A 15,683-nucleotide genomic window follows, 5' to 3' on the forward strand; every position below is an offset into this window, starting at 1 on the left:
TTTGTATGTTGTAAATGCAGATGGAATCAAATTTCTTCCTCCCATCCCTATTTGGAAGCATCCCATAATAAACTGCAATACAGTATGATGTTTCTCTTTCCCCACTGCACCCAGTGTCTTGAACTGCATTACTCCCTTTCTTTGTCAAGGATGTACTTTTATTTATTTTTTTACTAATCAAATAAAGCTTTGCTCTTTTAGCATCCACAAAACAACTAAATTGAAACAAGAGATGCCAGCTTCTTTCAGTGTTTCCAAACTCTTCTAAAGCAGAGGTTTCATCTTCTTAAAAAAATCACAAACCTTTTGTTGTTATTCTTAATCCAGAATATTTCCCAACCCCCCTCCAGATTCCCCTTGAGCTGTCTCGGATGCTGTTTGCCTCAGCCGCGACCCCCATGTTGGTCGCCTTTGTACTTCACATTCATAAAAGAGTCCTGTTGCCTGTCATACAGCCTTGCCGCCCCCAGGAACGTAATATATTCCTTTCCCCGCTCCTTTTTTTAGAAGCTGTGAACAAAGAATTGCACAGCCTCTTCTCACCCAGCGCGCAGCCCTAGCCACCTTTCTGAAGGGAATAACCATAAAAGCAGCTAATTGTTCTATTTATGAGCGCTGCTGGAAAGATGTGAAGTGGGGTTTGGGGACAGAGAGAGAACAGAAGGATGATGGGGAGGGGAAAGGACCATCCGCACCCTTGTTGACAGTTCTCATCGAATGGAAATGCCAGGTCTCTCTGCAAATACCCACCAACTTCCAACGCAATAATTTTTGAAGAGGGCTCTAATTACAATTTGTACGCCGAGAATGTTAATTGCTCGGCTAACAGGAAAATGAAGAAGCATCTTTTCATCTCCCTTAAACGTGAGAGGTTAACATCTCCGCCTCTGCATCCCTGCTGCCTCTGTTCCTCTTAAGTTGACAAGAGACCCTGTTTACAGAAGGTTTTCTTTTTTAAAAAAAACCAACAACAACAACAGTGAAGGTTAATTAGTTTGGAGTTTTTTTAATTATTATTTCTGTGTTTAGGAGAAAACTCAGCTTGTTAATTAGAGGTCTGGTGCCTTGCCTTGGGACAGCGGGACCCAATTCCTCATAAATACCTCCTCCCTGTGTCGATGCGCCACAGCTCAATAGGATTGACTCTGGGTCGATGCAGCGTGCAAATCCAGCCCAGCTATTGAGCAGGTGGAAAGTCTGAGGTCGCCAGCAAAGTGCCTTCCATCGCAAGGGCACACGGCCGAAGGCTCGTGGCAGCCTGGTAAGGGCAAGCTGGCTGCTTTTCTCAACGAGGAGGTGGCCACCTGGGCCTCAGCACCCTCCAAGTGCCCCAATTTTCCAGGGACAGTCCTGGAATTAAAGAAGCCATCCTGGTTTCTGATTCGATCCCAGAATGTCCTCCTTTTCCTTTCACATACAGTATTGAAGAACAATTAAATGTAGTGTGCATAGGTGCAAAAACAGAGTCTTGTTTGTACTGAAAATAAAATAACCGCACCAAATGAAAAAAATGGCGAAGCTGGCATGCAAATTCCTTCGTACAATTTTCAAGGAAAAGGTCAGCAATCCACTTTAAATTATTTCACTGCAATGCTTCATCAACTAGCATTTTTTTAAGGAAACACGTGGAGTATTTATTCCTTTATTGTAAATTGTACTTCTATTTACTCAGAAGTAAGTCCCACTATCTAGCATGAGTTTGGCCAAACTGCGGGAGGCAGTGAAAGATAGGGGTGCCTGGCATGCTCTGGGCCATGGGGTCACGAAGAGTCGGACACGACTCAACGACTGAACAACAACAACAAAAGTCCCACTATATTCAGCGGAGGTTACTCCAGGTAAAGACTGGCCAGCCTTACACTGCAATCAACCCTAAGCATTTTTACTCAGAACTAAGTCCCACCGAGTTCAACAGAATTTTGTCTCTGGTATGTTCCTGATCATTTTCACAGTTTCAATTATAATTATAACGATATCTCACCTTTTTCTGTCAGGGACTCAGGGCAGCTTGCAGCTGAAATTTTATTTTTTTCCATTTATCTGTTGAAGGTGTTGATTCCCTCCCCTCGCACATTTTTCCTTTACAACAATCTTGTGAAGTAGGCGAGGCAGAGAGGTTGTCATTGGCTCAAGGTGACCAATACTGATGTGTCTATGACGTCCGTGTCTGCAGTGAGATCAAACGCAGGAGAATAGGATGTTGGAGGGTATGCCTCTGAGCATGCCTAGAGTCCCCCCCCCAAATATTTATGGGGTGGCTATATTTCAAAGGTGTAACATTTACCCTACCTGCCAGAGGATGTGCAGAACCTTCTGCTTCACACCCTCGAGGGCAGCGAACATGGGGCTGGCGTAACCTGCAGATCCTATACTGCTTGAGGAGCTTTGATTATGATGTCAATTTTCAATAGGTCAGAAAAGGAAGCAAGTGGAAGCTGGGAGGGCATCCAGCTGAGGCTTGGCAGACCTCCAGGGCTGGTGGGGGTCCCCAGGTGTGCCTGAGCCCCTTCAGCTGACAGGGAGAGGTCCAGGTGGGTGAGAGTGTGCTTTTGTTTTCAGGCCACCGGTGAATTTCACAAACATCTGGCTGGCCACTGTGAGAACAGGATGTTGGACAAGAAATTCCTGCATTGCAGGGGGTTCAACTAAATGACCCTTGTGACAGAACCAGAGCTATAGGAGTGCTAGCCGGAATTTTGCCCTGCGTGAAGGCCTTCAGAGGGGCACCATTGAGGCTCCCAGCCTGTGTGTGTGTGTGTGTGTGTGTGTGTGCGCGCGCACACACACACACACAAATGTGCGTGGAGGTGTGTGCCAAACTGGGTATTTGACCCCAGTGAAAATGAGCCTGGTATCGTCCCTGCTTGTGGTCCCTTCCAACTCTACAGTTCTTTGATTTTATTACAAGATGGCCCTTTGGCCTGATTCAGCAGATTCTTCACACGCCCTTCTTCTACCTCAAAATCCCAGCTGCCAGGGGACAGGAGGAGGAGAGGGGATTCATAGCATTCCATAATGGTAGAGTTGGAAGGGACTACGAGGGTCATCTGGTCCAGCCCCCTGCAATGCAGGATTCCTTTTGCCCAGTGTGGGGCTCGAACCCACAAGCCTGCTAACTGAGCTATCCCACAGGCTTCTCAAAAGGCACCAGGAAGCAAGGCACTGGATGCTGAATGAGACAGGCCTTTGGCCATTTCCAGAGGTAAAACTAGTAGCACTGTATGAAACTGAGAGAGGAAAGTTGATTTGGGGGAGAATGGGCAAAGCAGCATAGAAAATCTGTGCCTTACCCGAGAAGAATCCATCAATTTAGAAAGCAGAAAATACCTTTTAACAGGAACAATGGAAATCTGTCGTGGCTAATGCGAGTATTATCTTAATTGCATCCTGCATCGTGCCAGCGCCCACGCCCCCTGCTGTTTTAATTTTGCTTTTGCAATTGAATACAAAATATTTAATAAAAGCGTATTACAACTATTCCCCAAGGGGCAACCTGAGGACAAGTATCACCAGCGCTTGTGACTTAACAACACTGAACAGCAGACACAGAAAGAAATATATTTTCAAAATGGTGGAAGCAAGCACTTAAAATTTTGGGGTGTTGCTGCTGGAGAAAAGGTGGGATATGAATGAATGCAATAAGTAAATAATCCCTGGTAATAGAGAAGTAAGCTTTCCATCGCATCCCTAACTCCTGCTGGATCCCCCAGCTGAGTAGTGACAGGGTGATGGGCGGCTTCAGCCAAGCTCTCCTTGACCCCCAGTGGAAGTTGAGCGAAATCCCTTTTGCAGGCTTAAAATCCTGCAGGTGATTTTTTTTTTTTTTAATGCCAAGTGCTAATGTGCCAAGTGGAATATTCCCTCCTCTTAATTTCTGGCTGTGTTTTAAAAGCAGACCCAAATCAAACAGTGTCTGTAACAGGGAACAAAAAGAGAAACTAATGAGAATAATATGCATTTGAATATCCTTGCAAACAAAATCCACCTGGGGTTCTGATTTCAAATGCACACCTGTGAGCGTCAAGTGGTCCTTGGCTGCCCATTTCCTTTGCTCCACTTGTCCCCCATCTCAAGCCCCCCCTCCTCCCTGAAAGTATCACAGGCCCTCCTGCTCACTGTTCTCCTTCCCACCGATGGTGACTGGGGAGAGATAAATTACCGCTCAAGGTAATGAAAGGAGATGAAGAAGCAAAAAGGCCTGACACATCCAATTTATTACCCCGCCACCAGCCGTTTTTAACAGGGACTAATGCAATTCCAGCAGCCGCCACGACCGGGGGAAGAGAAGAAAGAGAAGAGAAAGGGAGAGAAAAATCTCCAGAACATACAGGTTTATTACATTGCGCACTAAGTTGCCGGAAGCCCTGCCGCAGAGGGATTGAACGTTTAGCACAGCGGCAGCCGAGAGCGCCGGGGTGACAGAGGAGAACGTGCTGCAGAACAGCCATCCGCCTCTGGCAAGACTCGGGACGGAGGGGGGTGGAAGGCCCACGCCACTGCTTGGAAGAGTCCCTGGGATACAGGCAGCTTAATTTCTATTAAAATGAAGCGGATCCCTATGCCGCTGCCTCTAGGTATATGGTCCAAAATGCGCCTGGCTGGCTAGGTGGCTTGTAATGGCTTTGTTTCTGTGGGGAAAGGTTACTGGTGGGTACTACATACTCTCCAACATTCCTTAGCTGAAAACTGGGACATTTCTCACTTCCCCCAACTGACCCTCTATGACACCCATTTTTGTCGTCGTCCCCCCCTCCCCAGTGCAGAGCATTTCCTATCAGAAGGAAGGCGAGAGCCCCCGTCACTTCACCAATGGGACACAGCCCACACACCACACACCGTCCTGAGAAAACCCCTTAATCTTGATTTGACTTTATTCTTTGGTAGATTTACAAAAATAAACACACTTCTCCTAGCCTGCTCTCCAGCAGCCACTACAAGCTGCCACGGGAGGAGCTTGGAAATCAGAAGCCAAGGGGGCTTTCATAATTCGGGGCCTGCCCACTTGGAGGGTGTGCAGAAAGGTGATGGGCCCTGGAGCTGCTTGGTGAGGCTTGGTGCCAATGCCAGCCAAACCTTTCTCTTGCCAGTTTGTGCAAGAGAGCTTTGTCAAAAGGCACCAGAACATCAGAAGAGCCTGGTGGCTGGATCAGACCACAGGGGGCACATCCAGCCTAGCGCCCTGTCCCAAAGGAAGCCTGGTTGCTTGTCCCAGCACCCCACAAGCAGGACCTCACAGCCAGACAAAACTCTGCTAAAAGGTGAACCTGCAGGGGAGATTCCCTCTCCGACCACAGCTGGAACAAAGTAACTTAATAAGCCGTGTCACCTCTTATTCCTAATCACATCAATCTTTTGTGCACGACAGCTCCCCGAATGCTCTCTCCCGGCAGAACCATGGAAGCAACTTCCACGTGGTGAGAATGGTTCTGCTTCTGAGGGAGACAGTGGTGCCTTTGGGGCGGTGCTTTAAGTCCTCAGTCACCTAAAGGCTCTCACGGGATGAAGGCCTTAGACAGGGGTTATGTTTTTCTGCTAGAAGCCTAAGGGTGAGCCTACTGGATCAAGCCAGTGACCCATTCAGTCCAGCACCCTGTTCCCACGGTGGCCCCTAAGAACCGTAGACAGATAGACTGCCTCTGGACCTGGAGGTTCCATATGAACATAAGCCGAGTCTGCAGAGTCAGGCCACGGACCCATCTAGCTCAGGTGCCCCCGTTGGAAACCCACAAGCATTGCTCTCCCCTCTTGTGGTTTCTCCCCTCTGCCTGGAGGCAGAGCGTGGCTATGGGGCTGAGCACCCATTGATACCCTTCTCTTCCATGAATCTGTCTAATCCAAGTTGGTGGCCATCACTGCCTCTTGTGGGAGCAAATCTGATATAGCATAACTATATGCTGCGTGAAGGTCTGTCCTGAATCTTCCAACATTGATATAAGAACATCAGAAGAGCCTGGCTGCTGGATCAGGCCAACGGCCCACCTAGTGCAGCCTCCTGTTCTCACAGGGGCCAACCAGATGCCTGAGGGGAAACAGCAAACAGGAACTGAACACAAAGCCAAAACAAAATAAAAAATAAAAAAACTCCTTCCAGTAGCACCTTAGAGACCAACTAAGTTTGTTCTTGGTATGAGCTTTCGTGTGCATGCACACTTCTTCAGATACACTGAAATAGAAGTCACCAGACCCTTATATATAGTGAGGGAGTGGGGAGGGGTATTACTCAGAAGGGTGGTGGGAATGGGTGAGTGGCTGATAGGTGTGGAAAACCTGTTGGCGACTGTTAACGACTGCAATTGGTCTTACAGGAAAAGGCAAGGGGTGTTACATAAAAGCTCATACCAAGAACAAACTTAGTTGGTTTCTAAGGTGCTACTGGAAGGAATTTTTTTATTTTTTATTTTGTTTTGACTATGGCAGACCAACACGGCTACCTACCTGTAACTGAACACAAAGCAACACTCTCCCCTCCTGTGTCTTCCAGAAACAGAGAGTGGTTGCATTACTGCCTCTGACAGTGGAAGCAAAGCCATTGTGGCTAGTAGCTGTTAAACCCAACTTTAATGCTCAAATCAGTATGTTACCTATGCAAGGTGAGGATTGCAGCCATGGCAGATGCAAGCTCTCCGTGGGGCTACCTTTAAAGGTGATTCGGAAACTACAACTAACCCAGAATGCAGCAGCTGGACTGGTGACTGGTGCCAGCTGCTGAGACCATATAACACCGATCCTGAAAGACCTCCATCGGCTCACATTATGTTTCTGAGCGCAATCCAAAGTGTTGGTGCTGACCTTGAAAGCCCTAAATGGCCTCAGCCCAGAATACCTGAAGGAGCGTCTCCACCCTCATTGCCTTCTGGCACTGTGAGAGGTGAAGCTACAAGGAAGCAGGCAGAGGGCCTTCTCAGTGGTGGCGCCCTCCCTATGGAACAGTCAAGGAGATAAGTAACTACGGTATACAACCTTTAGGAGACATCTGAAGGCTGCCTTGTATAGTGAAGCTTTTTAATGTGTAATGTTTTATTATGCTTTTATATATGCTGGAAGCCACCCAGAGTGGCTGGGGCAACCCAGTCAGATGGGTGGGGTATAATAATAATAATAATAATAATAATAATAATAATAATAATAATAATAATATATTATTATTATTATCATCTGAGGTGCTGATTCAACAAGCAACATGCCCTCTGGGCTCCTGTTGGGGCCAGTAATCTTCCCTGAAAGAGGGACTGGCTGTTTTACCACTGGGAATTTTAGCTCTGGGAGAGGAAATAAGTCACCTCCTAACAACTCACAGTACTTTTAACAAACTACAGTTCCCAGAATCAATCCTTTGTGGGAAGCCATGCCTGCTTAAAGAGGCACCGTAGCGATTTAAATACATGGCGTGAATGTGGCTGACCCATTTTCTTCATGCATGTGAACCTCCATCATATACCTCTCTCTTTGCCGTTTCCCCTGCCCACCACCAAACTAAAAAAAACCCCAACATTCAGATTTTAAAAATTTGCCCCAGGATTCAAACCTGAGAATCCTCCTCCACCAGACATAACGAAGGGGAGTGCAGAAGGAATCTCAGATAAAGTTTGACAAAGCTCAGCGGAAGGAGAGGATAAGAATCGCGAGAGACAGCGGGTGACGGATGGAGCTGTCGGGGACCCAATCAGGCAGAGAGAGGGATGTGGAGGAGAGGGGCAGGATAAGGGCTAAGCGAGCGAGGGGGCAATACAAGGGAGTCAGGCAACCTCAGTGGCAGCAAGAGAGGATAAGGGAAAAACAGAGTCTTCATTTCAGCCCAGACTGATGGCATGTTTGTATCAGAAATTGAAGCCAGGAAGCAGGGAGTAGCTTTGCTGACTACTGATCTGACAGGCAGACGCTCCTTGTGGACTCAGGCAGGCAGCCTTCACACCACCCGTTTCCTGATCTTCTTTTAACTGGATTGAACCTGGGACAAAGCCTAAGAACTAAAGCAGAGCCCTGCTGGATGAGGCCCACAGCCCACCTCGTCCTGCCTCTTCCTCCTCTCACAGCAGCCAGCCAGATGTCCCAATGGGAAGCCTGGAAGCAGGACCCGAACACAGCAGCATCGCTCTCCCCACCACTTGTGGTTCAGAGCCAAGTCTGGGATTCAGAGGTGGTGGGTCTTCGACCATGGAGGGAGAACATATCCATTGTGGCTAGTAGTAGCCATTGATCAATAGCCTCCTACTCCTCAATGAATTAGTTGAATCCTCTCTTGAAGCAGTCCAGTGTGGGGCCACCACTGTCTCCCACAGGAGCAGGTGCAAAGCTACCCATCTGCCTTCAAGGCCTTCAAAGCCCCCTGCCTCTTGGAGAGGAGGCTAAGCAAATCTGTAGGCTCCAGATCAGCCCTGGGGGTCTGGCGGGCGACATAGGGCCACCAAGCCCAGAGACTTAAATGATCTATGTGCCGCATGGGGAAATGTGCAGAAAACCAGCTCTGGTCTCTGGAAAAGAGTCTTATTGTCTCTCTTTTGCAAACCAGGCTCCTGGAACAATCCTTGCGACAGCCCAACCGTTGCTGCTTAATATGCGCGGGAGGGAGGAGTCCCCCATCATCATTAGTGAGCAGCATGAAAAGAATCGCATTTAACAGAGGCTGAGCAATTACATTGATCACCGAGGGCCAGGGAGGAGGGAGGGAGGACAGCCAAGGCCCAACAGATGGCTCAGCAAGCCTTGCGGAGAGACTGGTCCTCTGTGCTCTGGGGACCCAGGGAGAGGATTGGTGGCCTTCAAGCCATGGCACCTTGTACACATCATTGTGGGGTGGGTGGCAGGAGCAGTGTGCTGGGAAACGCAGAAGTGGATTTCCCGCCTTGATAGTCACAGCTACGCGCCCGCTTCCGAGCTTACACAATTATCTTATGCAATTGGTAATAATAATACTACTGTAAAGGATGTGTTGCAACGATCAGGGCAGATGCCCCTGTGTCACCTTTCAGCTAGATCTACTGTTTTCTGTGCTCCAATACCTCAACAACAACATCATCATTCTTATTCTTATTCAAATAATGTACTACAAATAAGAAAGACTTAAGAGATTCTGCAAACTACAAAATTATTACACATGATCTCGTGACAAAATACACAGTCCATATACAATTACAAATCACCACAAAACCAATAAAGACGTAAAATAAAAGCAAAATAAATTAAACCCAAGGCATGTGAATGTGCAGAAGGTAGCAACTAGAACTATTTATAACAGAAACATAGTGGCTAAACAAGGCAAGACTGCAAAGCGTGAGCCCGATTACACCAAGGGAAAGTAATTAAAGTATTATTAAATATCATATTGTTATTTATTATGTAAGTATTATGTAAGCAACATGGGCGGCTTCTAGAAGCTGTCAGCAGGCAACAGCAGCCCCACCAGGTGGGGGAAGCCAAGGGGTCTCAAGGGGTCGGTCTCAGGGAGCTGGGGGCTTGTCCTGCAGGCAGACTCCAGCAGATTGGCTGGGTCCAACTGAGAAGAAGGCGCTTTCTGCCTGGGCTGTAGAGGGAAGTGAGGGGCAAATGGGGCTCATCCTCACCCTGTGAAGGGAGCCTGTCTAGGAGAAGGAGAACTCAGGTCCTAAACCTCTGCTGCCTTGCGGGATATCGTTGGGGGAAGAAGAGGCTTAGGGGTAAACTCTACAGAAATCTGGAGAGGAGTCCCTAAGACGGCTGGGATGGTGCCTTGTCTGCCTCCTTCCGGCAACTCCTGCAGCCCGGATGGTGCCCAACGCCTTGCCCTGCTTCCCTTTGGAGCCCTCCAATGAAGCCAAGAGGGGGGTCTTGTCGTCTGGGCAGCCCAGGACCCCCAGACACACGGCCCAGGCTTGCACCCCGGGGAAGGTCACATCATCGGTGCAGCTAATGCAGCAAAAACAGCACAGGAGGTATAGTGGGGGAGGGGAGCTGGAAAGAAATCACACCTGACAACCAAGGCACCCCCTTGGTTTCAGGCAGATGAGTCTAAAAAGCCTGGGCCACAAATTTTCTCCCTCGTCTAGCTGCAATCGTGGCTCATTTACCAGAAAGTAAGGTATTTAGCATTAACTCTGGAAGTATTTACTCAATTCTGACCAAACTGAGCCTCCTGACCTCTAGTTAATGCTACGTCTGGTAAATGAGCCACCATAGCTGCTAAATGGCCATGAAAAATTGTGTCCTGGCCTTTTTAGACTCGTCTTCCCATGTACTACCTGAAACCAAAGGGATGCATTGGTTGCCAGGTGTGAAATATCGGCATTATTTTCAGCTCTCCTAATATATACTCTGCTGTTTCTCAGGACAGATGGCTGCCCTCACTAGGGACTGAGGCTCTAGAGCAGCAGGCCCTACCTACTCTGTGGAACTCCCTGCCACTTGAGGTTCACCAGGAACTGCCCCTGCCTTCTTTCAGGTGTCTTTCATAAAATCATAGAATTGTACAGTTGGAAGATAGGTCAACGAAGACATCAACCTAATGTGCAGCCGCTGTGAAAAAGGCAAATGCCATGCTAGGGACTGTTAGGAAAGGAATTAAGAATAAAACTGCCAGTTTCAAAAACTATCCTGTTCAGACAGGCCTTTGCAACATGAATTTCCTTCCCCTTTTCCCTTTTTAATCAGGGAAAATCGATACCAATCAAATATCAATCAGTATTTTATCGATGTTTTAGATGGATAATTCTGCTGGATTTTATTCTCGTCCATTGCGTTTCACCTTTAAATGCTTGACTTTTTAAAAAAGATAAAAGTGCAGATTAGGAAAGAAAGAAAGAAAGAAAGAAAGAAAGAAAGAAAGAAAGAAAGAAAGAAAGAAAGAAAGAAAGGCTTTAAAAATGTGAATTTCCTCCCCCTTAAGTATAAATATTTCCAAGTGGCTTATGAATAAGAAAATTTTCTGATGGCTAAGGTGGGATAAAGGTGCTTTAAACATGCACTATGGATGTGATTTAAGCCAAGCTAACAGCTCAGTTGGATCAGAAGAGATAAAGTATTTTTAAAAACAAATTCTGAGCAGCACTATAATAAGGCTCTTGTTCCAGACGGGCTGAAGCCCCGGAGAGAGGAAGCACGTCAGGGGGTTGGAAACCTGCTGCAACATTTCGCTGCAGCGCCCTGCTCTTATTTCTTGTCATGCTTTAAGCATGCCATCTTGAAGGCACTTAGTGCTTTCAACTGGATTCAAATCATATTTTTTTGGAGCAGGGGTGGGGACAAGGGGGGAGAGAAAAAGCAGTTCATTACCCGACTGATGGGGAGGATTTCAAGAAACGGTGCGTGATAAATCTCTGCGTCGCCCAGCGACCTCCAACTCTGCCAAGAGACAAAGCTGGTTGGCACTGCTGGCGCCCTTGCCAGCTCCCTCAGGCAGAGGGCTGGAGGAAAGCCCAGGAAAAAGTCTGTCTTCTCTAATGGAGATTCATCTCCCAGCGTAACGGTTTGCTGCCTCTCGCCATAACTCATTGCTGAGGCAGGGAGAAAAAGACCCTGTGTCTGTGGTTCATTAGCAGCGGGGCTCTACCAGCAAGCAGAGATGGGAGCAGGGGACAGGATGCAAAGGACGCCATAACATAGCCAGGCACAGGGCTTGGTTTTAGCTGGGGTTTAAGTTCTGGGATTCACTTCCTTTTCCTTCTCTCCCTGGAACATGACATGGCTTAGCTCACAGCTGCAACACACAGGGAATGCACATTTACAGGCAGGTCCTGCTAATGCCACGGAAGACGGAATCGGGATTCAAAATTACTTTAACTGGGCCCAGGCTAACAAAATGAATTTCAATAGGAACAAATGTCAGGGTCTGCAGTTAGGCAGGAATAACCAGATGCACAAATATAAGATGGGTGCTTACTAGCAGTACATGTGAAAAGGATTGAGGGGTCTTGGTGAACCACAAGTTGAACCTGAATCCAGTGTGATGCAGCAGCAGCAGCAAAAAAAATAAAAATAAAAAAGCTAATGCTACTCTAGGCTGCATCAACAGAAATACAGTAAAAGGGAAGTAAAAGTTCTGCTCTATTCTGCCTTGATCCGACCACACCTGAAATACTGTGTCCTGTTCTGAGCGCCACAATTTAAGAAAGATGTTGACAATCCAGATGGTGTGCACAGGTAGGTGAACAAGATGATCTGGGGTCTGGAAACCAAGCCCTATGAGGAATGGTTGAAGGAGCTGCATCTGTTTAGCCTGGAAAAGAGGAGACTGAGAGGAGATAGGAGAGCCATCTTCAAATATCTCAAGGTCTGTCACAGGGAAGAGGGAACAAGCTTGTTTTCTCCGGGTCTGGAGGGTAGGACTCGAACCAATGGCTTCAAATTACAAGAAAGAAGTTTCCTACTAAATATCAGAAGGAACTTTCTGACGGCAAAATATGCTTGGCAGTGGAACGGTCTCCCTTGGAAGGTGGTGGGCTCTCCTTCCTTGAGGTTGGGTGGGCATCTGGCAGACGCCTGCATTGCAGGGGTTGGACTAGGTGACACTGCAATACCTTCCAACTCTACGGTTCTATGATTCTATCCAAACACAAACAGTCATACCTACTGCAAACAAATAAGCAGCCTTACACAAGCCTTACTTTTTGTGTTTTGCTGGTCTGTGGCAGCTGTTTCACCAAAGACTGGAGAAATAAGAGAGCCTTTCTTCCTTGCTTGCCTGCCTTTTACAGAGGGTTTTTCAAAAAAAAAAAAAAAATCATCATTTTGGGGTCAGAATTTCCTGTCCAGAAATGCCTTAGAAAATTTCCCACAGGAATCAAAGTATATTTATTATTATTATAATACCCTGTGTATCAAACTGGGTTGCTACCGCCAATCTGGGCAGCTTCCAACTAATATAAAAGCACAATAAATCATCAAACATTAAAAACTTCCCAATACAGGGCTGCTTTCAGATGTCTTTTAAAGGTTATTTATCTCCTTGACACCTGATGGGAGGGCGTTTCACAGGGCAGGCGCCACCACTGAGAAAGCCCTCTGCCTGGTTCCCTGTGACCTCCGTTCTCACAATGAAGGAACCGCCAGAAGGCCCTCGGAGCTGGACCTCGGAGTCTGGGCTGAACGGTGGGGATGGAGATGCTCCTTCATGTCTGCGGGGCCAAGGCTGTTTAGGACTTTAAAGGTCAGCACCAGCACTTTGAATTGAGCCCCGAAATGTACTAGGAGCCAGTGTAGATCCTTTAGGACCGGTGTTATATGGTCCTGGCAGTCACCGCCTGGTAGCTGCGTTCTGGACTAGTTGTAATTTCTGAGTGGCCTTCCAAAGGTAGCCCCACTGAGAGCACATGGCAGTAGTCCAAGCTTAGCGAGTGATTTCCTGAGAATGCTTGGTGTTATTAGCAAGTGGTATTCAGAAGCATTGTTGCCTCTGCTTGTAACTGCTTCTCTGTCTTCTGACTCCATCAGGTGCCTCCAATCCTTGAAGTCTTTCAATGTCAATTGGTCATTATTAGGTTTGCAAGACCTTCAGGGCTGGTCTGCAGTTTGCCTGATGCCCTCCAGGAGGCAGGGGCAGGTCTTGAATCTTGCAGTGGGTGAGTGCCTTTAACAACAACAGCATTAAAAAGATTGCACTCTTCAGTCCAGGGGCTGGGTAAAAAATACTGCATAATTATCTGGGGAGGGAGGTCTGCCCTCCTGTGCTCCCTCCATCCCTCTCCCAATTAACCTCCGTCTCTGGGGCTCAGTAGCGGGAGAGTGCACAGGATCACCCAAGCCTGCCCTGTGATATCACCAGCCCATTAAATCACCAGGAGCCGACCCTCGGTCTCAACTTTGGGTCCTGAAATCTCAGGGTCCGAGATGCTCCTGACCTGGCAATTCTAGGCATTATACAAAGTATTATTGAAGAACTGGTGTTCAAGAGCCTTTTTGGCTGAAGAGCGAGGCAAGAATGCTCTCAAATAAACAAAGCCAGCTCAACCCTGGAGCAGAGAAGGCAGCCTTCGCCAACCCAGTGCCCCTGCAGATGTTTCTGGGCCACAACAGCTCTCACCAGAACCTTTTCCTTTTGCGCTCTGTGTAAGAGGCAGCAGACTGTTTCACTGCACACTTCCCCCTCCCATCCTCTTTATGCATGTGCCATTCACACCAGAGCATCTATGAGGAGGCGGAACAGCCACAGACAGTTTGACACACCAACAGAGGGACCAGGAAGTCTGCCAGCTGTGCTACTAGGATCTGCTCATCGGGGAACCAGAGGATGCAGTTCAGAACTGCAGACCATTTGCCTTGTTCCAGCTGCAGTTTAAAAATAAATAACTCTCACTGCAAGAGGCCTCCTGCAGGCTGCAAGAGGAACTGAGATGTCTGTCTGGAGCAGAGGTACATTATGAGGTCAGCAGAAAAAGGCCCCTGTGACTTCATCGCTGTGAGGAAGAGGCAACAAGATAGGTGCGTATAAAATTATGCATGGCACGGAGAAAGTGATTTGGTCCCTCTCTCGTAACACTAGAACAAGCGGACGTTCACTGAAGGTTGGCAGAATCGGACAGGCTGCTCCTTCCAGCCCCGGAAAGGGAGCTCTTTCAGGCTAAGCCAGAACTGGGATTCTGCCAAAGAGACTTTCTGCTGCAGCTCACTTGGACAGAGATTTTCTTTTCATGTACAAGGTGGGGCAACCAAAACAGAAGCGACAGCCATTACTCTACTTGCAAACACTACTTAATAAATAAATAAATATATTATTTTATTGTACAAAGCGGAAGGTGTGATGCATTAAGGGCACCCTGGCCAAGATCACGGTCTTCCTCTCCCCTCTCTTCCCCCAGCCACACCAGGATCCCATTTAAGGAAAAGCTGCAGCGCTTGGGACTTTTTGTTTTGCAGAAAAGGCAAGTAAGAGGAGAGAGGATAGAAGGGGGAGGGGTGGGGTGGGAAAAGCATCCGTCTCTTTCACAACACTGGAACCCACAGGCATGCAATGAAGATCAATGCTGGAAGTTTCAGGACAGTAGACGAATGCCTCGCTAGACGAAAAACTCGCTAGACGAAGGCATTCATCTAGCGGGAGGCTGCCCCGCTAGACGAAAAAGTCTATGGGGCTGCCTCACAAGACGAATTTTTTTCGTCTTTTTTTTTCGTCTAGCAAAAGCGCGGCTGTCATTGCCACTTCGCTAGATGAAAAACCCGCTAGACGAAAAAATTTGTAGAACGAATTATTTTCGTCTAGCGGGGCACCACTGTATAGGAAAGTCCTTCTTCCCACTGCTCATAAACTGGGGAACTCCCTCCCACGGGAGGCAGTGATGGCTACCAACTTGGATGGGCTTACAAGAGGGTTGGACAAACCCATGGAAGAGAGTGCCACCAATGGCTACTAGCCAGGATGGCTCTGCTCTGCCCCTGGTTGGAGGCAGTGATGCTTCTGAATACCCATTGCAGGAAACCACAGAATTGCTCTTGTGCTCAGGTCCTTCTTACAGGTTTCCAACATGCATTGGGTTAGCCCAATTGAAGTGGGCAGAACCTCCCCCCCAACTTGCTTTGCTTTTAAGGTCAAGGGACCCCTGACTGTTATTGGCGCTCATCTCGCTTTATTGGATGAGGGAGCCGGCGTACAGCTTCCGGGTCATGTGGCAACATGACTAAGCCGCTTCTGGCGAACCAGAGCAGCGCACGGTGATGCCATTTACCTGCCCGCCAGAGCAGTACCTATTTATCTACTTGCACTTTGACGTGCTTTCGAA

The sequence above is a fragment of the Lacerta agilis genome, chromosome 18 (genome assembly GCF_009819535.1).
Source record: "Lacerta agilis isolate rLacAgi1 chromosome 18, rLacAgi1.pri, whole genome shotgun sequence".
Lineage (NCBI taxonomy): Eukaryota > Metazoa > Chordata > Lepidosauria > Squamata > Lacertidae > Lacerta > Lacerta agilis.